Consider the following 21,926-nt stretch of genomic DNA (forward strand, 5'->3'; position numbering starts at 1 on the left):
CACAGTATTTTTCCTTTCCCCGAGAGTGGGGAGGAGGACGGCGGCTCCTGGTGTCCCCGTGCTATGGACGCCTTTGCTTGCAGTATCTCTTTATGAATACCAATTCTGATTCGTCATCGTTAACTATTATGAATTAATTAAAGATGCTCAGAAGGCAGTAAGTATGGTATGGTATGGTCACTACTAATTAAATTAACAATGATGCTACCGCTGTTTACTGACGAATTTTGAAACACAGGCATAAAGAAATTTCTTCAGACAACTTACCTCTAAAATAGGATGTACTGTACTATAAAGAAAAAATTACAATACTGATTAGAAACCATTTTGAGTACATGGATTCGTACAGAAAGAAGTTTTTTCCCTTAATAAGTGTTAATGACGAGTAATATTCATGAACGAATCATGCTCATTAAGCGAAGTGACATTTTACAGTGTAAAATTTACAGTGCAATTAAATCATACAAAATACATAGAATAGTCAGTTGTTTTTATTATATGATCAGTTATGAAACACATTAACCGATATGTATAAAATAATTAATATTTTAGCTATAATTACATGAGATTTCCTGAAAATTTAAAGTACCTAACGGACATACATAGGGAATTCGCATAACGAAATTAAACACTGTAACTATGCTTAATGAGATTTTATTTAGCTGTAATTTCGAACCTACAATTGTTTGCAGTTGTCGATCAATTTTACAAGTAGAAATCCTCAGCAACAGTCTCAAATGATCCTCAGTTATTTTAGATCTGTAAATATTTTTTGCATATTTCATTTCGGAGAACGAGTGCTTCACAGAGTAAACTAGTGCCGAAGTGGAAAAAACCACGAGCAACTTATGCCCTTGCTCGAACTTTTTGAGCAGAGGACTCTTACTAAAACTCCAGAAACCATGAAGTTAAATATTTATCTTTATAAAAATCGCTACATTCAAAATCACTCATTTCAAGTTCTGGCAAAGACTTTCTATATTGGTGTTAAAGGATTTTGAAAAATCCTTGTATGGTTTGCAGTTCCAAGAAAATCTGAAAAAACGAGACTCAGATTTGATTTTTGAAGAACTCAACGCTTCAGTTGCGAAATGTACCGGAAATGGTGTCTCTAATTGTTGAATATATGTTAGACATTTATTACAATGCTTGAAATATTTTTTGTTCAGTTGTAAGCGAAACAAAACAATTTTTTGTCGAAAGGATTTTATATGAATGCAGGAATCAGGCAAGAGGTTGTTATCTCCTTGTAGTTTTAAATTAAAATATTTAACATTTTTAATTAAATTGGTATTAAATAATAACCACTCCTTGTTTTGTAACTCAGACATAGGACGAGTCTTTTCAGTTAAGAAAATTTTGATAGTTGTGCAGAGCACAAAAAATCGCGCAGATCTTTCCCACAGGGAAGCCAGCGTACTGCAGTATAATATGGTAAGTCATTTTCATCAATCTCTTCAATAAACGAGCTACATTGATGATGATTGAAAGCATGTGATCTTATACCATTAACAGCTGATGTAACTGGTTTTAAAACATGTGACATATCCAAGTATTTTCCGTACAAAGACTGTTGATTAATGATGAAATATACGTTTAATAATTTCGATCCACCGTCACTTTCTACCGCCTTTGATACGAGCGCAACGGCACCTTAATTTTTCCCAGAGATGTTTTTGGCATCGTTAGTTGTGATAAATTAATTTTTTCTGAACAGCATTTTCTACTCCTTAAAAAATTTCTTCTATCGTGGCCGTGCCGTGAACACCACAAACGTCAAGTAGGTCATCAGACACTTTACAATTTTTCAATTAAATTTTTCGTCGGACGTTTTGTACATTGAAATGTGGTCACAGACACAGAAGTATTGAATTGACTTTGCAATGGCGTCGGATGCCTACGCTTACATTCACAATTTTTGTTTGTTTCTCGAATAAAAATGAACAGTCGTGCAGTACCTGGAGCGTCTGTTGATTAATCCTGATCCGAAGAGAACCACTCTTAAGTACCGAGTTCTCAGACAATTGAGTCAATATATTCTCATCTCTCTTTGAGCGACAAAGTCATGCTTTTAAATATATCAGCTTTTCCTGGACATACTTCAACTGCCGTAATCCTGCAATCCTTAACTAATTCGCCGTCAGTCAATGGATTTCCATGTTTTGCTATTGAATAAGCCACGTGGAAACTAGCACGCATGGCTGCTTCTTGTTCAGCATTCCCTTTCTTAAACAACGTTTGCTGTGATTTCAAACCGCCTTTCAAAGACGCATATATTTCTGACCATTGGCTCCTTCCGAAAATAACTCTGAGACTGTTGTGTCTCATAATGACGTTTTATACTGTATTCTTTGAGAACTGATACTGTTTCATTGCAAATTACACAAATTGCCTTATTAATTACTCAGTCACGAAATATTGATGTCACCCTTGGTCTTCAAAACTTCTGCACTCACTATCTTCCGCTTACTTTCCACATTTACAGAAATCCACGCAAAAGGGGTATAGCTGCCAATAAAATTTATGTCAATCGTATTAAGAGCAAGAATTCTGAGTAAAGAACTGCACTGCATTTATCATCAAGGGAATTTCAGTTAAATTGAATACTCTCCGTTAAACACACTGTATCTTCACTAAGAAAATGTAGTCACAAAACACACTAGTCCCACCACATTTTGCTTTTCAGATCGCAGATGTTGCTGCTATTCACAATATGGGGTTGTAATACTGAACTTCTCTACTCTCTGGAAGACGTCACTACTATACATTTACCATTGATGGAAGTAGCCGTAACAATACGGTATCACCGCGGCAATGAAATGACCTGCACGTTTGCTTCCCGCCGGTCGGTTCTAGGCGCTACAGTCTGGAACCGCGCGACCGCTACGGTCGCAGGTTCGATTCCTGCCTCAGGCATGCATGTGTGTGATGTCCTTAGGTTAGTTAGGTTTAAGTAGTTCTAAGTTCTAGAGGACTGATGAACTTAGAAGTTAAGTCCCATAGTGCTCAGAGTCATTTGTACCATTTTTTGAACATTTGCTTCCCAGTGCCGAAAGAAACTCCGGAGTGGAGTCCAACGCCGCGCTTCCTGTCCCGCATGTATCTCAAACACCGTTACGAAAATCGGATCGTAATTCAAGAAGATAGTATGTTGGTACGATGAACTGTCCAATATTTCTTCAGCCATATCGCCATCAGTGCCCATAGGGAACGGATAGGTAACCACTATAACCGGCGCGTGGCGAGCAAAGTTGCGGTGGAAAAGACATCCCACAGAGCTGACACCATATGCACTTCGCGTTATGTCCTGACCCCTTGCTGTGATGTTAATTACGCATGGAAGTAACAAGGTATTGTGAAAGCGTGTTGCAACGAACTTCGCGAGAGGCTTTTGTTTGTAACAACGTAAATGAAATGACCTCGCGGCCACTGCTCAAGGCCTAACAGTGAGGAGTTCACTGCCTAATAACTACTGCAGTGCTACTATAAAGACTCCTAATACTAGACAATCTGTCCTGTCACGGTCGCCATTTATAAAGACTCCTATTATTACTAGGCTAATTACTATTTAGCTCTACAGGGCCTTTATACTGAAATGGTTCTCCACACCACCTAGTATTGACTTCTATGTGTGTGAGTAACTGTTTGTTCACTGTTGTGGGTAAATACATACAGCGTACACAGGGCGGTGTGTGAAACTGATAGCGATTACACTCTTCCGCTGTTGTAGAAATCTGCTCCAGATTTCTGCAGATACCGTGTTGAGCTGAAAGTGGTAACCAAAGTACGGAGAAATATTCTTCGGGGCTCTGTTGCATAGCAATCAGATTGCTTTCAGTTCTGAGAAATGTCCAGTTACTATTGTGGATTTGAATGATCCATGAAGTGACTTCTTTTCCGAAGAAAACATCGAACTATTTCACTAGAACTGAACGCTCCCGTCGGAACTGTTCTCAGCTGTGGGATATTAGTAGATCACAATAGCAGTATATCGCTGGGTGTATAATAAGACGTACCTTCTTGAAATGAACAATATTTTTATTGTTCTATTAACTGATTTCCTTCCATATGCACTTATATTTTACAATATGAATCACAAACTCGCAATGGCGTCGATTTTTACATCACAAGAATGGCTCTCCTCTCCTCAAATTACTCTTAACAAGAACAAAACAAAAAAAAACTATATCCTAAGAATAATTATGTGAGCGCTGACCGCCACAGAGTAATAAACAATATCTTTGTCTCTCTCTCGCACTGTCACAGCAAGTTACGCTGCATGATACATCATACTACTCAGCTTCAGCTCGTAAAAACTGGCAGCAGTAGTAAGCGTCACGAAAACTTCTGAATTTTACTGTGGAGTTCCCAGCACTGCTAGGGTATCAGACCACAAGAAAACTTAAATTATAGCTATGTCCAGGGCTTTGGGATTAGCAGAAGAGACAATGTGGCTTTTAGGCTAAAATGTCTGGAGACCCATGCTCTAAAAAGTGACAACAATGAGACAAGCGACGATCCAGAATTTCTCACAGCGATAAATGGCAAAAGTATTCCAGTTTTTAATTCAGGATGACGCTGTTAAGAGAATACGAGACCTATTCGCGTCTCAACAAAGATTCTGGGAACCAGTCTTGTCTTATTCCCCCCATTTCAATAGCATTAATCACGTATACACCTACTGATCAACAAGACAATGCACCTGTTTGCTCCAAACAGCCAGGGACATACATGTCCCAAGTTCTCAAAAAGCGAGCATACTAGCTTCAGCGTATCACATGTTACTCTACGAGAATAGCTTACTGATAAACTTTTAATTAAAAATACGAAATAGGTATAATACCTTTCATTACAAAAATCTATCCTTGAAACAACACAGTGCTATATTCCAGACTTTACCATTACTGAAACGATTTTATATTATCTCTGGCCCTAACTGAGGGTTGTCTCTGATCTCACCTATTACTGGTAGTGGTAGATATTCCACTGAATACTCGACTGTACAGTTTCGCTATTAACTGTGTAGGTGATCATTCAGAAACTCATCCAACGTCATGCCGTCATATCTGCTAAATCTCCACGTTCTGCATATTAGAGGGAAAATATTTGGAGATTATCTATACAGTACACCAATCATATATCATCAGTACCTGTCCTTGCCACCGCAGTAACTTTAAAATCGCAGTGGTTAGCACGTAGGACTCGCATTCTGAAAGACAACGGTTAAAATCTCCAACTATGCTTCCAAATTTAGGTTTCCTGTGATTTCCCTAGATCGGTCTATTCAAACGTCGGATGGTTCCTTTGAAATGGCATGACCCTTACCCTTCCATATCTTTCGTAATCTGAACTTGTGCTCCGTCTCTAATAAGCCAGCTGTCGACGGGATGTTAAACACTAATCTTCCTTTCTTAACCTACTTTTCAGGAAAATACATACAAGAATTAAAACGCCCTTAATCTTAGAGGCTGGTTAGATCTTAGAAAAATACTAAGACTACTTCATGAACTGTGCTTTGTTGGCAAGTTATTAGTGGTGGTTGGTGCTTGTTGTATTTCTCTGAAGAAAGGTTTGTTCGCTTCCCCCTTTGATCAATAACAATTATAAATTTAGGGTGTGGGACCTTTACTGTGTGGTATGGATATAAAATAGATGAAAAACTTTTTTTACTTTCCCTGCACTCCAGGTTTGTTAACAGTCACACGTACCACCCTATATCACTTCATAGGTCTTGGTCAGTAACGACATTGATTAGGCAATTCTTAACTTCATTCTTCGTTACATCTACAGGCATCTGAAATTTTATCCGCCATTTGCCGAGCTTACTGAAATAGTCTGTCTGTTCATTTCCACGTGCTCTTGTAAACAACTGTTTCCCAATCGTTCGTTTGCTTGCGTGGCCATCTTCCGCAGCAGCTGCTGACATCTGTTACTATAGGTTATCCGTCTTGAGAACTAAAAAGAATTACACCAGACGCGTTTCGCTTTTGTTTAAAGCGTCTTCCGTGGTTATTGCTGTTTCTTTACACATTCTACTCCTTCCGTCCATCAACATCAACCGCTGCTAGCAAGGAGGGTAGGAGCAGAAGATGCTTTATAAATAAAATCGAAAGGCGTCTGATGTAATTCTTTTTAATGAGATTGCAGTCAGCTCAAGACGGATAACTGTTGCCCACTTTATTACACTTAAGTTCATATCTTATTTAAGACAAAAGATAAGCGTTCCTTTAGCAATTGTTCATGAGCCTCCACTGTTAAAAGCACACTATGCACTTCTGTTAAAATATTAGTATGGATATCAGCTAATGTATAATTAAAATCTTGCTTTAATTTTTCATTTTTTGTCACATCTCGCCTTAGAAATTTATTTGTAGTTCAGGTAACTGTTCAGTAATCTCAGTTATATTAGTTTGTAACTATGCCTTCTATATTTTCAATTCATCATCACTATTCACGTTTGTTCATGTAACTTGTTACTTCATCAAACTGACATTTATTATCCTGTTTAATGCAGAAAATTGCACACAAAAACTCTTGTTCTCTCTCTGAAATTGATATGCGCCCTTTTTTACCTTTTTTTAATAATTTAGTTTTTGAGCACAAAAACTAGAATTTAATTTTTTCGAATTTTATAAAATTCTTGATTTAGTTCTTTCTTCTGTTCTGCAATTAGTAAAAAAAATTGTTTTAATTCAGTTTAAACATTTTTAAGCTCAGTAGGTCACTTCTAGCAATTTTTCAGATAATTATAGAATCACAGTTTGTAATCGCTTAGTACAAAATTGATAAATGTTTCATTTAATAGGTCCCTAAAAAGCACAATTAGCTCATCTCAAAAAATGGTTCAAATGGCTCTGAGCACTATGGGACTTAACTTCTGAGGTCACCAGTCCCCTAGAACTTAGAACTACTTAAACCTAACTAACCTAAGGACATCACACACGTCCATGTCCAAGGCAGGATTCGAACCTGCGACCGTAGCGGTAGCGCGGTTCCAGACTGTAGCGCCTAGCTCATCTCATATTAATGTTCAGTTCTCAAGGGCTTATGTGACAGTGGTGTCGTCAAGTAACGGTTTTGACAACAAGGCGTGGTCTGCTTCAGGTGCGAGCTGACACTGCGACCACGGGGTCATTTGCCTGGACATTATAGACCAATGTTTGCTAGCTTGAAAATCTTCAATAATACGATACCGTCTTGTACGTGTAACATTCACATACTGTGTGTTGCTCATGAACTGTAGGAAGCTGACTTGTACTTTCAGTCAAGGTGATATAAGTGAATATAACGTAAAATTCTTCATTCAGCTGTACGTCTTCTAAAAGCCACAGGGCTTACACAGCGTTGTCTGATAAAATTTCAAGGAGTTTCGAAAATCAGAGGTCGAGCTGCTTACAAAGACGCACTTCTTACAAAGAAGTACTGTAAAAACCTTCCTGGCAGTTTAAAACTGTGTGCCCAACCGAGACTCGAACTCGGGACCTTTGCCTTTCGCGGGCAAGTGCTCTACCATCTGAGCTACCGAAGCACGACTCACGTCCGGTCCTCACAGCTTTACTCCTGCCAATATCTCATCTCCTACCTTCCAAACTTTACAGAAGCTCTCCTGCGAAAGGCAAAGGTCCCGAGTTCGAGTCTCGGTCGGGCACACAGTTTTAAACTGCCAGGAAGTTTCATATCAGCGCACACTCCGCTGCAGAGTGAAAATTTCATTCTGGAAACATCCCCCAGGCTGTGGCTAAGCCATGTCTCCGCAATATCCTTTCTTTCAGGAGTGCTAGTTCTGCAAGTTTCGCAGGAGAGCTTCTGTAAAGTTTGGAAGGTAGGAGATGAGATACTGGCAGAAGTAAAGTTGTGAGTACCGGACGTGAGTCGTGCTTCGATAGCTCAGATGGTAGAGCACTTGCCCGCGAAAGGCAAAGGTCCCGAGTTCGAGTCTCGGTCGGGCACACAGTTTTAAACTGCCAGGAAGTTACGATCAGCGCACACTCCGCTGCAGAGTGAAAATTTAATTCTGGAAGTACTGTAAAATTTCACTATAATAAACTTTTGAAAAACTAGTTATTTTTTTGCCAGGTTTCTCTTGGCCTTTAATCAAAGGACAGATCGAGATTTTTTAGTAAGTTGGTACCTCCAAAGTATAAAATAAAATCAGTATACAAGTTAAACGGATATCTCTACTGAAAATGTTTGTATGTAAAACTTTTTTCAAACAGAGTAAAACGTACTTTTCAGTACTTAATATTCGTAAGACAAAGGTCACTTTATAACAGATCAGTACTACATTGTTTGTTCAATTACTGGATTCTCCTAAAAGACCTTTTACACAAACTAGAAGAGATGAGCTGTAAAAATATTACTTCGAAGTAAACTCAAGGGAAATTCAAAATCAACTGATTAATTTCTTTTTAATTAGAATGCTCTTTCTAATTTTTTACTGCCGCAGCAATTTTCGCTGATGGCGTAATCGGCGGTTGTTCATCTTCGTCGGAAACTCGCGGCACACAGCCGTCGTAACCAGGTCTGTGCTTTGGCTGCAGCTTGCTCTGGATGGTTGTCCCTTGGTACAGTCTCACTTAATGAGAGTGGAACAAGATACCAAAAATCTGTTCCTATGCTAAGCATATGAAGAAAACACAAATAAACCATTTCCTTTACAGACCGATTGTGGTTTAAGCGGGGTAACACATCTCAAACTTCACATTTTGTGACACTACACATAGGCCATGTGCAGAAATATACCAAACTGTCAATATATCCTCAAAAAGGTTTTAAACATATTTCTCCAGTATGTGATACGAAAACTGCGGATGCTTCGAATGCGTCACATCTGCAACAGGCCATTTTAGTGCTTCATACGCCCAGTTAGGTTAGTTGCGGCCGGTCAAGGCATGTTACTACCATGTGCTATGTCCACTTCACGAGCTCCTTAGCGTGCATTAACCCAAGTATCTCGCACCAGCAATAAGTACCTGTTACCTCTTCGTGATCGAAGCAGGCATCCTAGCTGTGCCGATACATAAAAGAAAAACATTCGCCAACTGCTTCTCTGCGCACAAATGAACGCAACAAGCGAGATGGCGCAGTGGTTTGCACACTTGACTCGAATTCTGGAGCTTGACGGTTCAAACCCGCGTCCGGCCATTCTGATTTAGGTTTCTCATGATTTCCCTAAACCGCTTCAGGCAAAAATTGGCATGGTTCCTTTGAAAGGACGCGGCCGACTTCCTCCTCCATCCTTTCGTCACCCTATGGTATCGATGACTTCGACGTATAGTCTCCTCCCGCAAATCAACCAACCAACAACACGACGCCCTGAATAACACCATAACAACTGATAAAAGAAATCATGGAGACTTCGAAACAGTGATTACCAGTTTGAGTCATGACAACACCAGTATGCCACCAATTACAGTATTGTTCAGTCAGAAGCCACTCAATATTTTTGAACAGTATGGGAGGTACCAACAAAAATTCGAAATCTCGCTTGATGAAATGTTGTAACTAGTATTAGACCACATGAATAAGAAAGCTAATGTTTGCAGTGAAGACTTTAATATACGGTATGATTATAGTATGCCGTTGACATCAAATATTTCTGGACCCATTTAGGATATTGTAACCCTGTTTTCACTCAGATGTATTGTGAGGAAATATTGACTCCTTTCATTGCTATATTAGTTACAGAGATATCGGTATCAACTTCGCTTTTTCAAATGACATTATAATAATATCAGTATCTAGTGAAGTAGCTCTAGAAAGGACGAATTCAACTGCGTTTCACTGTTTAGAACGCCTATCAGCCTGACACGACAATTCTGAATAACGGCACGAACTTGCACGTAAGATAATAAGCGATTTCGTGTTCAAACGCGATAAATCCTAAGTTCTTAATACATCAATTGCATTAACAATAATAATCGACTATTAAAGAATTAAAAGCCACTGAAATCGTCTCTTTTAGAGCTAGTATAATAGCAGCGGAAATTTGAGAAGTGTGTGAGTTAAAATCCCCTGTCGAGAACTACAATTCTTCTTCCGGAGAGGATCTTAAAACATGTAGGATTGGATATTACCTGAAATTTGGACCGTCAGTTTTTTTCTTGAGACCAAGCACAAACCGCTGCGAAACAGTTCCTTTCTCGATTATTTCAAGATCCAGCAGCCCTGCTAGCTATGTTCCATTTAAATTTAAGTATCTGGAACTGGATTTCACCAATGAAACTTGGCGACAGTGAAACTGGGCGACAGAAAAACTTGTTGAGATTGGTCTATTTATTTAACAACAACGGTTAATCAACTGCACTAATTATCTCAGTCACTTCAGCAGTTAGGTAGTTTACCAAATACACTGAAAGCCCCGCCTACAGTTGGCGAGAAACTGTTGGAACTGTAACAAAACTCGACCACACTTCCCAACGCAACTATAGTGCTCGAATATAATGCCCATGGGTTAAGCATTTAAAACCGAGAAAAACGGAGTGAATGGTCAAAGTTCTAACAGTGAACCACACTGAAATCTTTGTGATTGCCGTATACTCTCGATAAAATCAACGTTCGGAAACAACACGGTTCAGGAGAAACAGCTCTTTAGAACGGATAGGTGCTGACTCTTGGTCCCGACCGATGTCCTCAGTTCACTCGAACGGAACAGACATAAAAAACCGTGTGGACTCGAAATCCACTAATAGTCTCTCTGGAGACGCAGCCTCAAGTCCTATAAATTCTCTCGAAATCAGTCCCCAGCAAAGCTTTCAGTCTCCCCTCTATAACCTTCAATTTGTCTGCTGTTGGCTGACCACCTCCGTGCATCTCCCACCATTCCACTGCGTCTTCATGCCTTGCCTTAAGATACAAAGTTATACAACTGTGCCGGCATTGGCCAACCTTAGCAACAGTAATTAAAGAAACATTATACTCTAAATCATGCTTAAATACTGCTTTAATGACATCAAACCCTTTATTTCTACTGTATCAGAAAAGGTAAGTTAATTTGAATTATTCAGTTATCATGTATTAATTATGTTATAGACATAAATATTCTCCACATTCATCGATAAACTCTGACACACATATTTTGATTCGATAAGCGTGTTAATTGAAAACAAAAGGGGAACAGCCAGTCTAATGCTACTCTGCCGACTCGGTTTCGACCAGAGCCATCAAAACACACACTGGACCTTCCAAAAGCGACGCATTACAGGCCGAATCTGTGCCGACTCTCCTTTCTGCGGCGTTGTCACTGTTTACCAGCTGTAAAAACAAACATGGCGCACAGTGGTAAACAGTTACAGCGACAGTGACATTGACAGCTCAATATATAGTGTTTGACAGTGATGAAGATGAGGGAAAAGAAAACGTAAGTGAACCATAATGTAGATAGACACACACACACACACACACACACACACACACTGTAACATTATGTGATTGTCTTATCATTTTAAATCATTCACTAATCGAGCAGTCGCTCGGCAACAGCTACAGTTAGCAAATAATGTTGCGAGAATGTAAAAGGTGAACGACCTGTGACGTAACTTGTTTAGTGTCGAAGCGCCGTCAGAGATGCAGTGAGTTATTGACTTTGAAAACCGCGGCGCGAAAAACGGACAGAAGAAGAACACTTTTACACATTTTTTTTTTGGAGGTACGAGATATTCTCGATGAACAGTTACTCATTCTTCTCTTGTCTCTTGTAACTTGTGTCGGTCGCGCATGTCTTGTCGCCGTATTATTATCGTTAAAAATAATATTGTTTTTGTGAAAAGTAAATGTGTAATACTAAAAGTGCCTAGCAGTAGATTTATTGTGCGACGTGTATGTGAAAACGTCAAAGGAATTGTTTTCATTAAGAGAAGTGCCAGTCAAAACGGCATCCATGTTAAATCCTTCATTGCAGTGTAAGTTCTTCTATTAATTGCCATAAATTCAGAGTTAAATGGAATTGGTGTATGGACTATTCATTTACTATAGAATCTATGTCTCACTCCTTCATGAAGTTATTTAATTTTCTTTATGTTTCTGCCAAATAGAGAGTTCACAGTCACGAATTCTTTCGTCGAGATCGGACGGAAGTTGCATGCGGCGAAATATTTTCTCCGCGCCATATTCTACTGGTAAATGCATGATAAACTACGGTCCCTTAGGAAATTCATGTTGAGCTATCCAAAATAATTATATTTTGAATAGGCATTTACTCTCCTCTGCAATGCAACTTCCGACTGATCAGACGATCCAACAAGAAACAGCCGCAAACGGTCGGCGTTCGCAAATATGTTTCCACCGCTGATTATAGCTATATGTTACAGCACAAAAGTAAACATATTGTTATAATTAGCGACTACGAACGGGTACGTTTATAACTGTATGTTTATGTATACTCATTACGTAAACATATCGTTATAACACACACACACACACACACACACACACACACACACACACAGAGAGAGAGAGAGAGAGAGAGAGAGAGAGAATTAATTAATTTCAGGCACAGAAATAACAATTTTCAAATCGAAATTTTGGCTTAAACAATTTATCTACTTTAAGGTGTAAGTGGTTGCAGATGATTAACTGTGTAACAAAACAGTCACTGTGGAAACACAATATATCAGAAAAACCACACCATGTGAAAAAAGATAGGAATTCATAATTTTATGTGTTTTTCCACATGTCTGTAATGACGATTTAAAAACCAATAGTTACATGTATACAAACAGTAAAGAACATTATTTATCTTTAAGAGCCATAAAATAAAAGCCCACTGAAGATGCTGCAACTGCATTGAAACATGTGCGGGTTAAAAAACAAAAAGTGTGTTTTTCTAAAGGCGGACACTATCCAAAGACATACGTATTGTTAAAGCAAATTCGGAAAAAAGGTCCGCAGCTCGTGGTGTCGCGGTCGCGTTCTCGCTTCCCGTGCACGGGGCCCCGGGTTCGATTCCCGGCGGGGTCGGGGATTTTCACCTGCCTCGAGATGACTGAGTGTTTGTGTTTTCCTCATCATTTCATCATCATCCATCAAAAGTGGCGAGATTGGACTGAGCAAAGGTTGGGAATTTGTACGGGCGCTGCTAACCGCGCAGTTGAGCGCCCCGCAAACCAAACATCATCATCATCATCATCTCATCGGAGAAAAGAACTTCAACCTACAGATGATTAGTTAGCTTAATAGCTAAGGATATAGTTGGAATTCTTCCGTCGATCAGTAGTAGTACCGTCTAACTAAGTTCAAGAAACCCGAAAAATGTGACCAAATTGTAGAATTACATGGGAAGAAAGTTCAAACATTCTGACGGCAATGTCGGTAATGTTAAAGATACTGACGCTGGACTTGGAATCAGAAGTATTAGAGTTTCCGAACTATCATTTCAAATAACCTCAGAACAGATTAATGCAGTGTTGAAGCCTTATGGCACCATTCTAAGTACCATTGCTGAGAAGTGGTTCCGCGCACATAAATTTCCTGTCTTAAATGGTGTGCGGCAGGTTAAAATTGACTTGGTAAAGCATATTCCCTCCTTCGTTAACATCTGTGGATATAGGGGTAATTGTTATTTATGAGGGGCAGCCTAGAACATGCGCTGGATGTGGATCCACTGGACACGTACGCCCTCAGTGTTTGCAGAGCCGAGTGACACAACTATCGACGGGAGAGGTACCGGCTCCACCCACTATGTCGCAGCTACCGATAATGTACGTCGCAGCAGCTCGTGGAACCCCAGCTACGACATCAGAGTAAGTTATTGATAACACTACGGGTCACGTCAAAGAGGACGCTCGATGAGAACGACCAATGCAGAGGAAACTCTAGGAGATATAGTTACAGCTCATCTCTTTGACACTGAACGAGGCATCGAGGCAGACATTGCCACGACCGTAGCTCCGAGCAACGAAGCAGTCTTCACATGAAAGTGAAGCACAGATGACAAAGGACGAAACACCAGCAAGCTTCACCAATGAAAACAAAAACAAAAATCGCAGGATTGCCCATCAAGGAGCTGAAAAAATTGCCTCCATCTAGAGAGAAAAAGTGCAGCAGGTATGACAGAAACTACATGACATGCCACCAGACAGCCAGGTGGAACATCAACAAATGTCGAAGAAATCACGAAGGGCAGTACTGTCAGATCAATAAGAAAATCAGAGGAATCCACAAACCCCACAATGATTCAAAAAGGCACAGCAAACACGAACAACCAACCCACAGACGCACCGAAGGTGAAAAAAGAATCACGGAGAACCAACCAAATAGAGGCATGGAAGTAGGATAAGGAAGCCGGTATTCAAAACCAAGCAATGGTAGCAACACCTGAAGGCAAGAACGGAGGAAAGGGACTCCGTCCAACGTGAGACCCCCCCTCCCCCCCATAGCAAGCAGCAGACGCTGAATCTACCGTCTCTCGAGCAACATTTCGTAACAAATCGCAAAGCAGCGAATCTGCGATATTTGGCACAGAACATACTCGTAGTTATCACCGTACTGACAGTCTCGCCCTTAACAGTATGGACGTGTCTGCAACAGCAAAGGACAACTTACCTTGGCATGAGGATATGGAGGAGTGTAATCCGCCGGCAACACACGGTGGCGGTCGCGAGCCGTTAAAGCTCGGTGGAATTGATGGAGACGTGGAAGATAACTTCTATTCACACGCAACTGTGAATCGAAGCCTGACAGAAATTAAAACGTCCCCTTTGAAAATTAAGTATGACTGTGCTGGTAAACTTCTACGTTATTTGATTTTCACAACAGCTGAGAAAAACTGAACGTACTCAGAGAGCTTTCTCTTTACTTATTTTAGCGCAACGCAATCTGATTTTCAGTAATCCCTACTAAAGAATGGCCCTGACTAACAATAACCTATATCATACATGAATCACTTACCTCACAAAAATCTTCGTTACTCGAACTACTGCAATACAGCGAGCGCCAATACTGCCCACTAAATAAAAGATTCTAACTACTGAAGGCACTAACTACTGATAGACATAGTTAGCAAATGAAAGATTTTGATAAAGAACAAATAATGTATTTACCCTAATAGCGTTCAAAAGTCATGATATATATATAATTTTGTGACATCCAATAAAAGAAATTTCCTTTTTCTGACAGACGCGACTCCAGATCGTCCGCTCAAAACTCTGCCATCCCTCTCTCCACATCCACCACTGCTGGCGGCTCACCTCCAACTGCCCAACGCTACACACTGTTCACATCCACCTGCCCAACACTATATAAGCGAATATTCCAACAATGCCAACCAGCCACAGACTTCATACAGTGCAGTCAGTGATTTTCATACAGAGCACTACGTGGCGTTACCAACATAAAAACCTAAACAGCCTACTTACATAGCCTCCATGCTCATCACAAAAAAATTACAAATTGTTTTGGGTAGTGCCCAATACTAATTTGAATTTTTTTTTCATAATTACAATAACAAAGATATCAAATGCATACACTTATTGATATCATGTTGGTCAAAAGCAAGAATTGTCCTCACAGTCCATAAAGACAGTCCTGAGCATTCATCACAGTAGTAACTGCACTTTCTTTTGCACATGGTCCGAGCAGTAAAAGAAAATGTACACGGAGCTACTGGATTTCCATACAGTCTTGAAGAAGTGATGTTGCCCTTCCAATGGAAAGACAGTGCTAACTCTTGACATGTGGAGAGGTAATAGGCCACAACAGAGCAAACCCACAGCAGAGTCAGTCAAAGTTTTGAAGAATATTGGTAGGTAGGTCATCACAGAGCAAAGCCATTGCAGACCTGGTAGAGATTATGGTATTGGTGGGCCACCAAAGGTGCAGACCAACTGTAGTCCTTGGAGAGATGGCAAGCAGCCATCTGTTGCAACTGTGCGGATGCAACATCACCATTGAAGAGTCTTGCGAATAATATAGCAAAGTCTGTTAACTACTACTTGTGGATTCTCAAACTTTTAGGAATGTCCTTAGAACCAGCAGTGCTGTTAACCAGTCCCTTGCTGAATTATCAACACACGTGTGAGCACTAACAGTCCCTTCTTTTTCAAGCTTCTCACATATTGTGCATATACCATAACCAACAGAAATGTGTGCAGTAACTCTACTATTTACTTAATTTGATGAACTGGTGTCAGTTACAGTTTTATGTTATGAGAATACAGTTAAAACGGCACAGAAAACATCATTAAAGAACATAATAATACAGATAACATTTGTAGTGGTACAGGCTTTACAAAAGAATATTTATTTATTTAACCTTATCAGATTAGGGCCATCAGGCCCTCTCTTACATCGGACCAGTGTTCCACACATGCAGCATTTCACACATCAGAATTACTTCATGATAATAGTTTAAATAAGAAAATTAGAGTACTATAGTGACAATAAGAATAAAGAGCAGTGACTAAGACCTAATAAAGTAAATGCTGGCAGTATTTTTACAACAGGTGCTATACATACAAATTATGATAAAAGCAATAATAATAACAGTAAAAAAATCAGATAATAATGGTAAACATGAGAAAAATTGGCAATAGTAATGAAGATTTGTGTAGATGTACATTAATATCTTGGTGTGTAAAGTAGATGTTTACTAGTATAGCGAGTTTTGGGGAAGGGAGATTTAAGGAGGGGGAAAGAGGGAAGTAATGAGGTGAAGTGCATTCATTTACAGAGGAAGGCATTACTGTTGCTTAAGCAGATACGTCATTAAGTGTTTTTTGAAGCCAGACATGTTTTTAAGTTCTCTAGCATAACGAGGGAAGTTATTCCAGTTATTCCAGAGTCGAGTTCCCGCCACTGTAAAGGACTTGGAGAAGGTGTCTAAGCGATGCAGTGACAGAGAGGATTTTATTATGATGGGAACGTGTGTTTCTGTCATGTTGTTCCGACATGAGCGTTAGGAACGAGGAGAGATATGAGGGACAGTGTACATTTATAAGACAGTAGATGGGACAGAGTGTATGGAAAACTCTGAGTTTGTCTGCACGCAGCCAGGACAATTTTGCATATGCTGATGAAATGTGATCAAAAAGTCGAACTTCACAGATATATCGGACGCAGGCATTCATGAGCAGTTCTAGACGTTGCGAATTTTCCTGAGAGAGGCCTTGTAGGATAATATCGCTGTAGTCAATGATTGGGAGTATAAGCGTTTGTACTAATTTCTTTTTGAGATCCAAAGGGAAGAGTTTTTTATATTTTTGTAGGACATGAAGCTGATGCTTTTTTGCACACTGCGGTTACGTGCTCTGTCCAATTTAGATTTTCATCTATTATTACTCTCAAACTCTTTGCTGAGGGAGGGAAGTTAATATTTGTTCCATTTAGGATAAGAGATGTTACGGATTCCCGATGTTTTGGGCTAATGAGCTTAGAGTGACCAACAACTACCGCTTGGGTTTTAGATGGGTTTAGTTTATGTCCTATGTCCTGTGCCCATTTTGACAGTGCATTGAGGTCAGTATTGAAATTTTCAATAGCTTTCTTGAGATTGCTTGGTTTCGCACTTAGATACAAATGAAGGTCATCAGCATACGTATGATATTTGCAATAGGTCAGAACCAATGACACATCATTGACACACAGAGAGAAGAGTATAGGACCTAATACTGAGCCTTGGGGAACGCCTGACACTACCTGCCGCCATTTTGATTTTATATTATACAATATATATATATTATATAATATATATATATATAATATTATGTAATAGAAATAAACATATACAGCAGTGTTACAGGAATTATGATGTACGTAAATAAATGAAAGAATGAGAATAGCTTTCGAAACTTCACTCATGAGCATTAAAACAGAACAGAATAAACAATGTCTAAACATCTTTACAAAGTAAATAACATATTATTAATGCAAATTACGAGTATATTTGAGGATAACAGTATTCCTCATCAAAGTGAATTTAGCTTAGTATTATAAAAATTGTGCAATATAATTCTGATCAGATAAGCACATAAAGACAGGAAGAACACAAATATACAAGGGTACACAAACACATAGCGGAATAACACAAAAGGAAAGGACAGGGTTTGTTTCCAGTATAACATTTGATACTACAGTCCACAGATCTTTCCTCTTGTTTCAACATTTGTTCCCACAAAATTCACTAGTCATATGGTATCTCCTAAGGCAATAAAAAATCTCTCAACTAGACAGACAGTAGTCCTAATCCGGTGTATATACGTAAAATATTTCTCATCATTCCATTAGTCATTTCAGTAAATATAAAAAAATACAAGCTCCTAACTATAATCATATGTTTTCAAGTATGAGTGTGTCGTATATGCGATGCTTTCTACAAAGAAGTGTCAATAGCGAGGTTAATGGCCTCTTTTTTTCTCCACCTGTGCCTCTGAAAGGCCCACACTAATGGCTTTTTTCCAGGTGACCATCACACAGCTGGGTGCCTACAGCACACTATGTCAAGGTCACCTACCTTCCTTACCGAAATATTTACAACAGCAGTGACAGTCTTGTATAAAAAATTTCACAGGTTGAAAATTTACGTTACAAGTGTGTAGAAAAAAAACCTCGTATATAATAGTGTCTAAAATTTCTGTTAGCATAGTGGTAGTCACATTCACGCATGCACACACATTTCATAATGATCACAACCACACCTCGATGTCAGAATACACATCGTCGTTGCAATAATAACGTCATAACACTTCAGTCAAATCTCAAAAACGTTGAAGCTTTCTTCAGTAATCTCAAAACCTTTAAAAATGTTCTCTCCTCGTTTCAATAGTGTCATCTACCTCAAACATACTTCAAAAATTGTGATCCCATACCAAATACATTGTTCGAAGCTCTCATAGTATCACAATGGTTCCAAAAAAATATGAACAATTCACAAAGTACAGACAAAATACAATTTCATAAGTGTGAAGTTATGCAACTGTGTAATTGTGTAAGCATGTGTCACTGACGTAGTAAAAAAATGTTTGTTTCTCTGTTAAATAACTAGATAGCTGTGTAATTCTGTGTCAGAGAAATATGGTACCGATGTGTAAAGTTGTATAAGCAAATACCGTATTAGCTAGTGTTCCTAGCACTTGCCACACACTTAGTACACAAAGTGAACGTGTACCCCCTGAGCATTAATGTAATTATACACTGAGGTGTTACAAATTACAGCAACAGAATGAAATGTCTCACCAAAAACCTTCTTTGTACCTTTGTCTTTCTAAAAATGTTCCAAGTACAAAAACTAATCGCTCAAATGCGTTTCCTGTAGCACTAAACTGTGTGTCTTACTGTAAGATAGTTTCTGTCATCACTTAACGGTAAAAATGTGCCAAGTGTCGTAGTTATCGTCGTCCACATGCAAAGTTCTGTAGAAGTCAATGTACTTACCTCATCATAAACAAAAGTGCAATGCGTATAGATATCGTAGTTATTATACTCAATGCCATGATCAAGAAAGTACTTTACTGTAAGGTAGTGTGTTACGAAAATTACCTATCTCATTGTCGCAATACCACAAAAGTTACTACTAAAACATGTTTTACTTTCCAGAATAATACAGAAAAACTGTGCAGATATAAAGCAGATACAGCGCAAAAGCAACAATGTAAATTGTGTCACTCATTAGTAGCGTCATGATATAACCCTGTAGCTGTCAAACAAACCAAATACTAAGTCATCTGTAATCTCTCAGAAAGTACTTTAAATAAAGAATGTCTTTTCAAGTAAACCAAAATGTTACATTTAAGTCACATTAACAGTATATGTTCCCAGTATGTAAACCTTATAGTCGTTGCATAATCGTGCAACTAACAAACAAATTGTACACCCAATAACACTGTGTCGTCTATTCACTATAACAATGCAGTCAGTTTCTAAGTTGGTTCAAATGGCTCTGATCACTATGGAACTTAACTTCTGAGGTCATCAGTCCCCTAGAACTTAGAATTACTTAAACCAAACTAACCTAAGGCCGTCACACACATCCATTCCCGAGGCAGGATTCGAACAGTTTCTAAGTGTGACAAAGTGTACTAGTAATGTGAAGTAAAAAATTTTATGTCAGAGACCAAGTTAAAAAGCAGATTATCTTTCAATAAACGGTTTTACATGTGAAATGTGGTGTAAACCTTTACTCTTCCTAGTATGCAGAGTTTCAACATCAATGCAATTATCATGTAGTATATGTCGGTAAAGAATACTGCAATTTTTCTCAAGGTTAGCTTCTATGTGATTTTTCTCTGGGCCGGCCGTCGCACGTGGCTGCTTGCGGAGCGAGTCATTGTCTATTGTCTCTTTGTTGTCGTGAGCGAGTCATTGTCTATTGTCTCTTTGTTGTCGTGTGTCGTTACTGGGGTTTGGATATCTAACTTATACAAATTCACCTTTCTGAGAGGCCCCTGCCCTGTTTGAATCCCGCCAGTTCTGAATAAATTCAGGTCTGTTGTTAGGATTATATCCTCTGTCGTCATGTCGGTTGTTTCTGTAGTTTCTTTCTTGTCGGTTAATTGGTGGAGAATTTCTCCCTGAATTGTAACTGCAGGGTGGAACATTGCGACTGAAGTTATTCTGCCTCCCTTGATAATAATTATCTTGGTTCCCATATTGTCTGTTTCTATGATTACCACTGTCATAGTCATTGCCATGGAGAGGTGATCTTTCCCTGTAATTATTATTACTCTGCCAATGGTTGTCATATGGATGGTGACGGTTTTGGTCACAATTTGCATTATAAGAATAGCCTTGTCATGTCCAGTTATTATTTCTGTCATCGCAGAACTGTGACAGATGTGTTGTTGTTTTCCTGGTTTCACATACCATGATTGTCAGTGTCAATTTCCAATTTTTGTAAGAGTCCCTGAAAAGCCTGAAAGTCGTCTTTGCAACGTCCTGCCAAAATAATACGTCTTAAATGTTTAGGCAATTTGATTAAGCAAATACAGGTAAGTTCTGAGGGGCTGTATGGATTTGACAGGTACTGATTCTTGTGCAACATGTCTTCAAAATATTAGACAAGACTGGAAAATCCAGATTGTTCAAAGTGTTTCATCATTATGATGCTATGTTTTACTCGGTCTTGAGTAGCTTGAGACCAATATGCTGAGAGGAAGGCATGATAAATTCTCCTTCAGTGTGACAATTGTGAATGACTGAACACCTTCTTACAGCAGTTTCATTCTCTAAGTAGCCAGACATAAATTCTAATATGTACACTAATGAGCAGTTGGGAGGACAACAATGGGAGAATTGATGAAGCTATGCTTGTGGATGAATGTCGTAGTCGGAGTTCTTAAATGTTTTGAATTTACGTGTAGTAATGAACAGCTTATAGTCAAAATCATCATGACGGCGAGTAGCATATCGGTCATTGTTACATTCTGTCGGTGGTCCATCTCACAATTCGGTGCACCTTGCCAATTTCTTACAAAATTTCCAAAATGCCCTTGTTATTATTTTGGTGCGTTTGCTTGTTTCTAAATCCTTCTTCCTATGTCAACTGATCTTGAACTTTCCGGATTTCTCTTTTCTACTTTGTATTGATTTGATTCTGATTTTGTTTAAATTTCTTAATTTGTTCATACTCTTCTGTGTCAGTGAAGGCTACCGGTCTTGTGTCATTCAGATCTACCTTTGTAGATAAGTTAGTGAACTGATCCGAAAGTTCGGCTACTTTCTCCGGTATTGAATTGATTTCCCCCGTGTGTTTTTCTGAACCAAGTTTTAGAGCATCTACTGTGTCCTTTAAGTTTTTTCTGAGTTTTTGCAAATTGCGTAACCGAATGGGTAGATGCATCTGAGTCAGTTTCAGCTTGTACGGTGTTGTGATTTTCATGAACAATAGTCTGCAGTTCTTTTATAGCTGCTTCCTGATTCCGTAACGCATTTTCATGACACGATAAAATAGATTGAAAATGCTCACAAATTTGTGTTTTTACGTCATTACAAACTTT

This window comes from Schistocerca cancellata, chromosome 6, assembly GCF_023864275.1.
Source record: "Schistocerca cancellata isolate TAMUIC-IGC-003103 chromosome 6, iqSchCanc2.1, whole genome shotgun sequence".
In the NCBI taxonomy this organism is placed as follows: domain Eukaryota; kingdom Metazoa; phylum Arthropoda; class Insecta; order Orthoptera; family Acrididae; genus Schistocerca; species Schistocerca cancellata.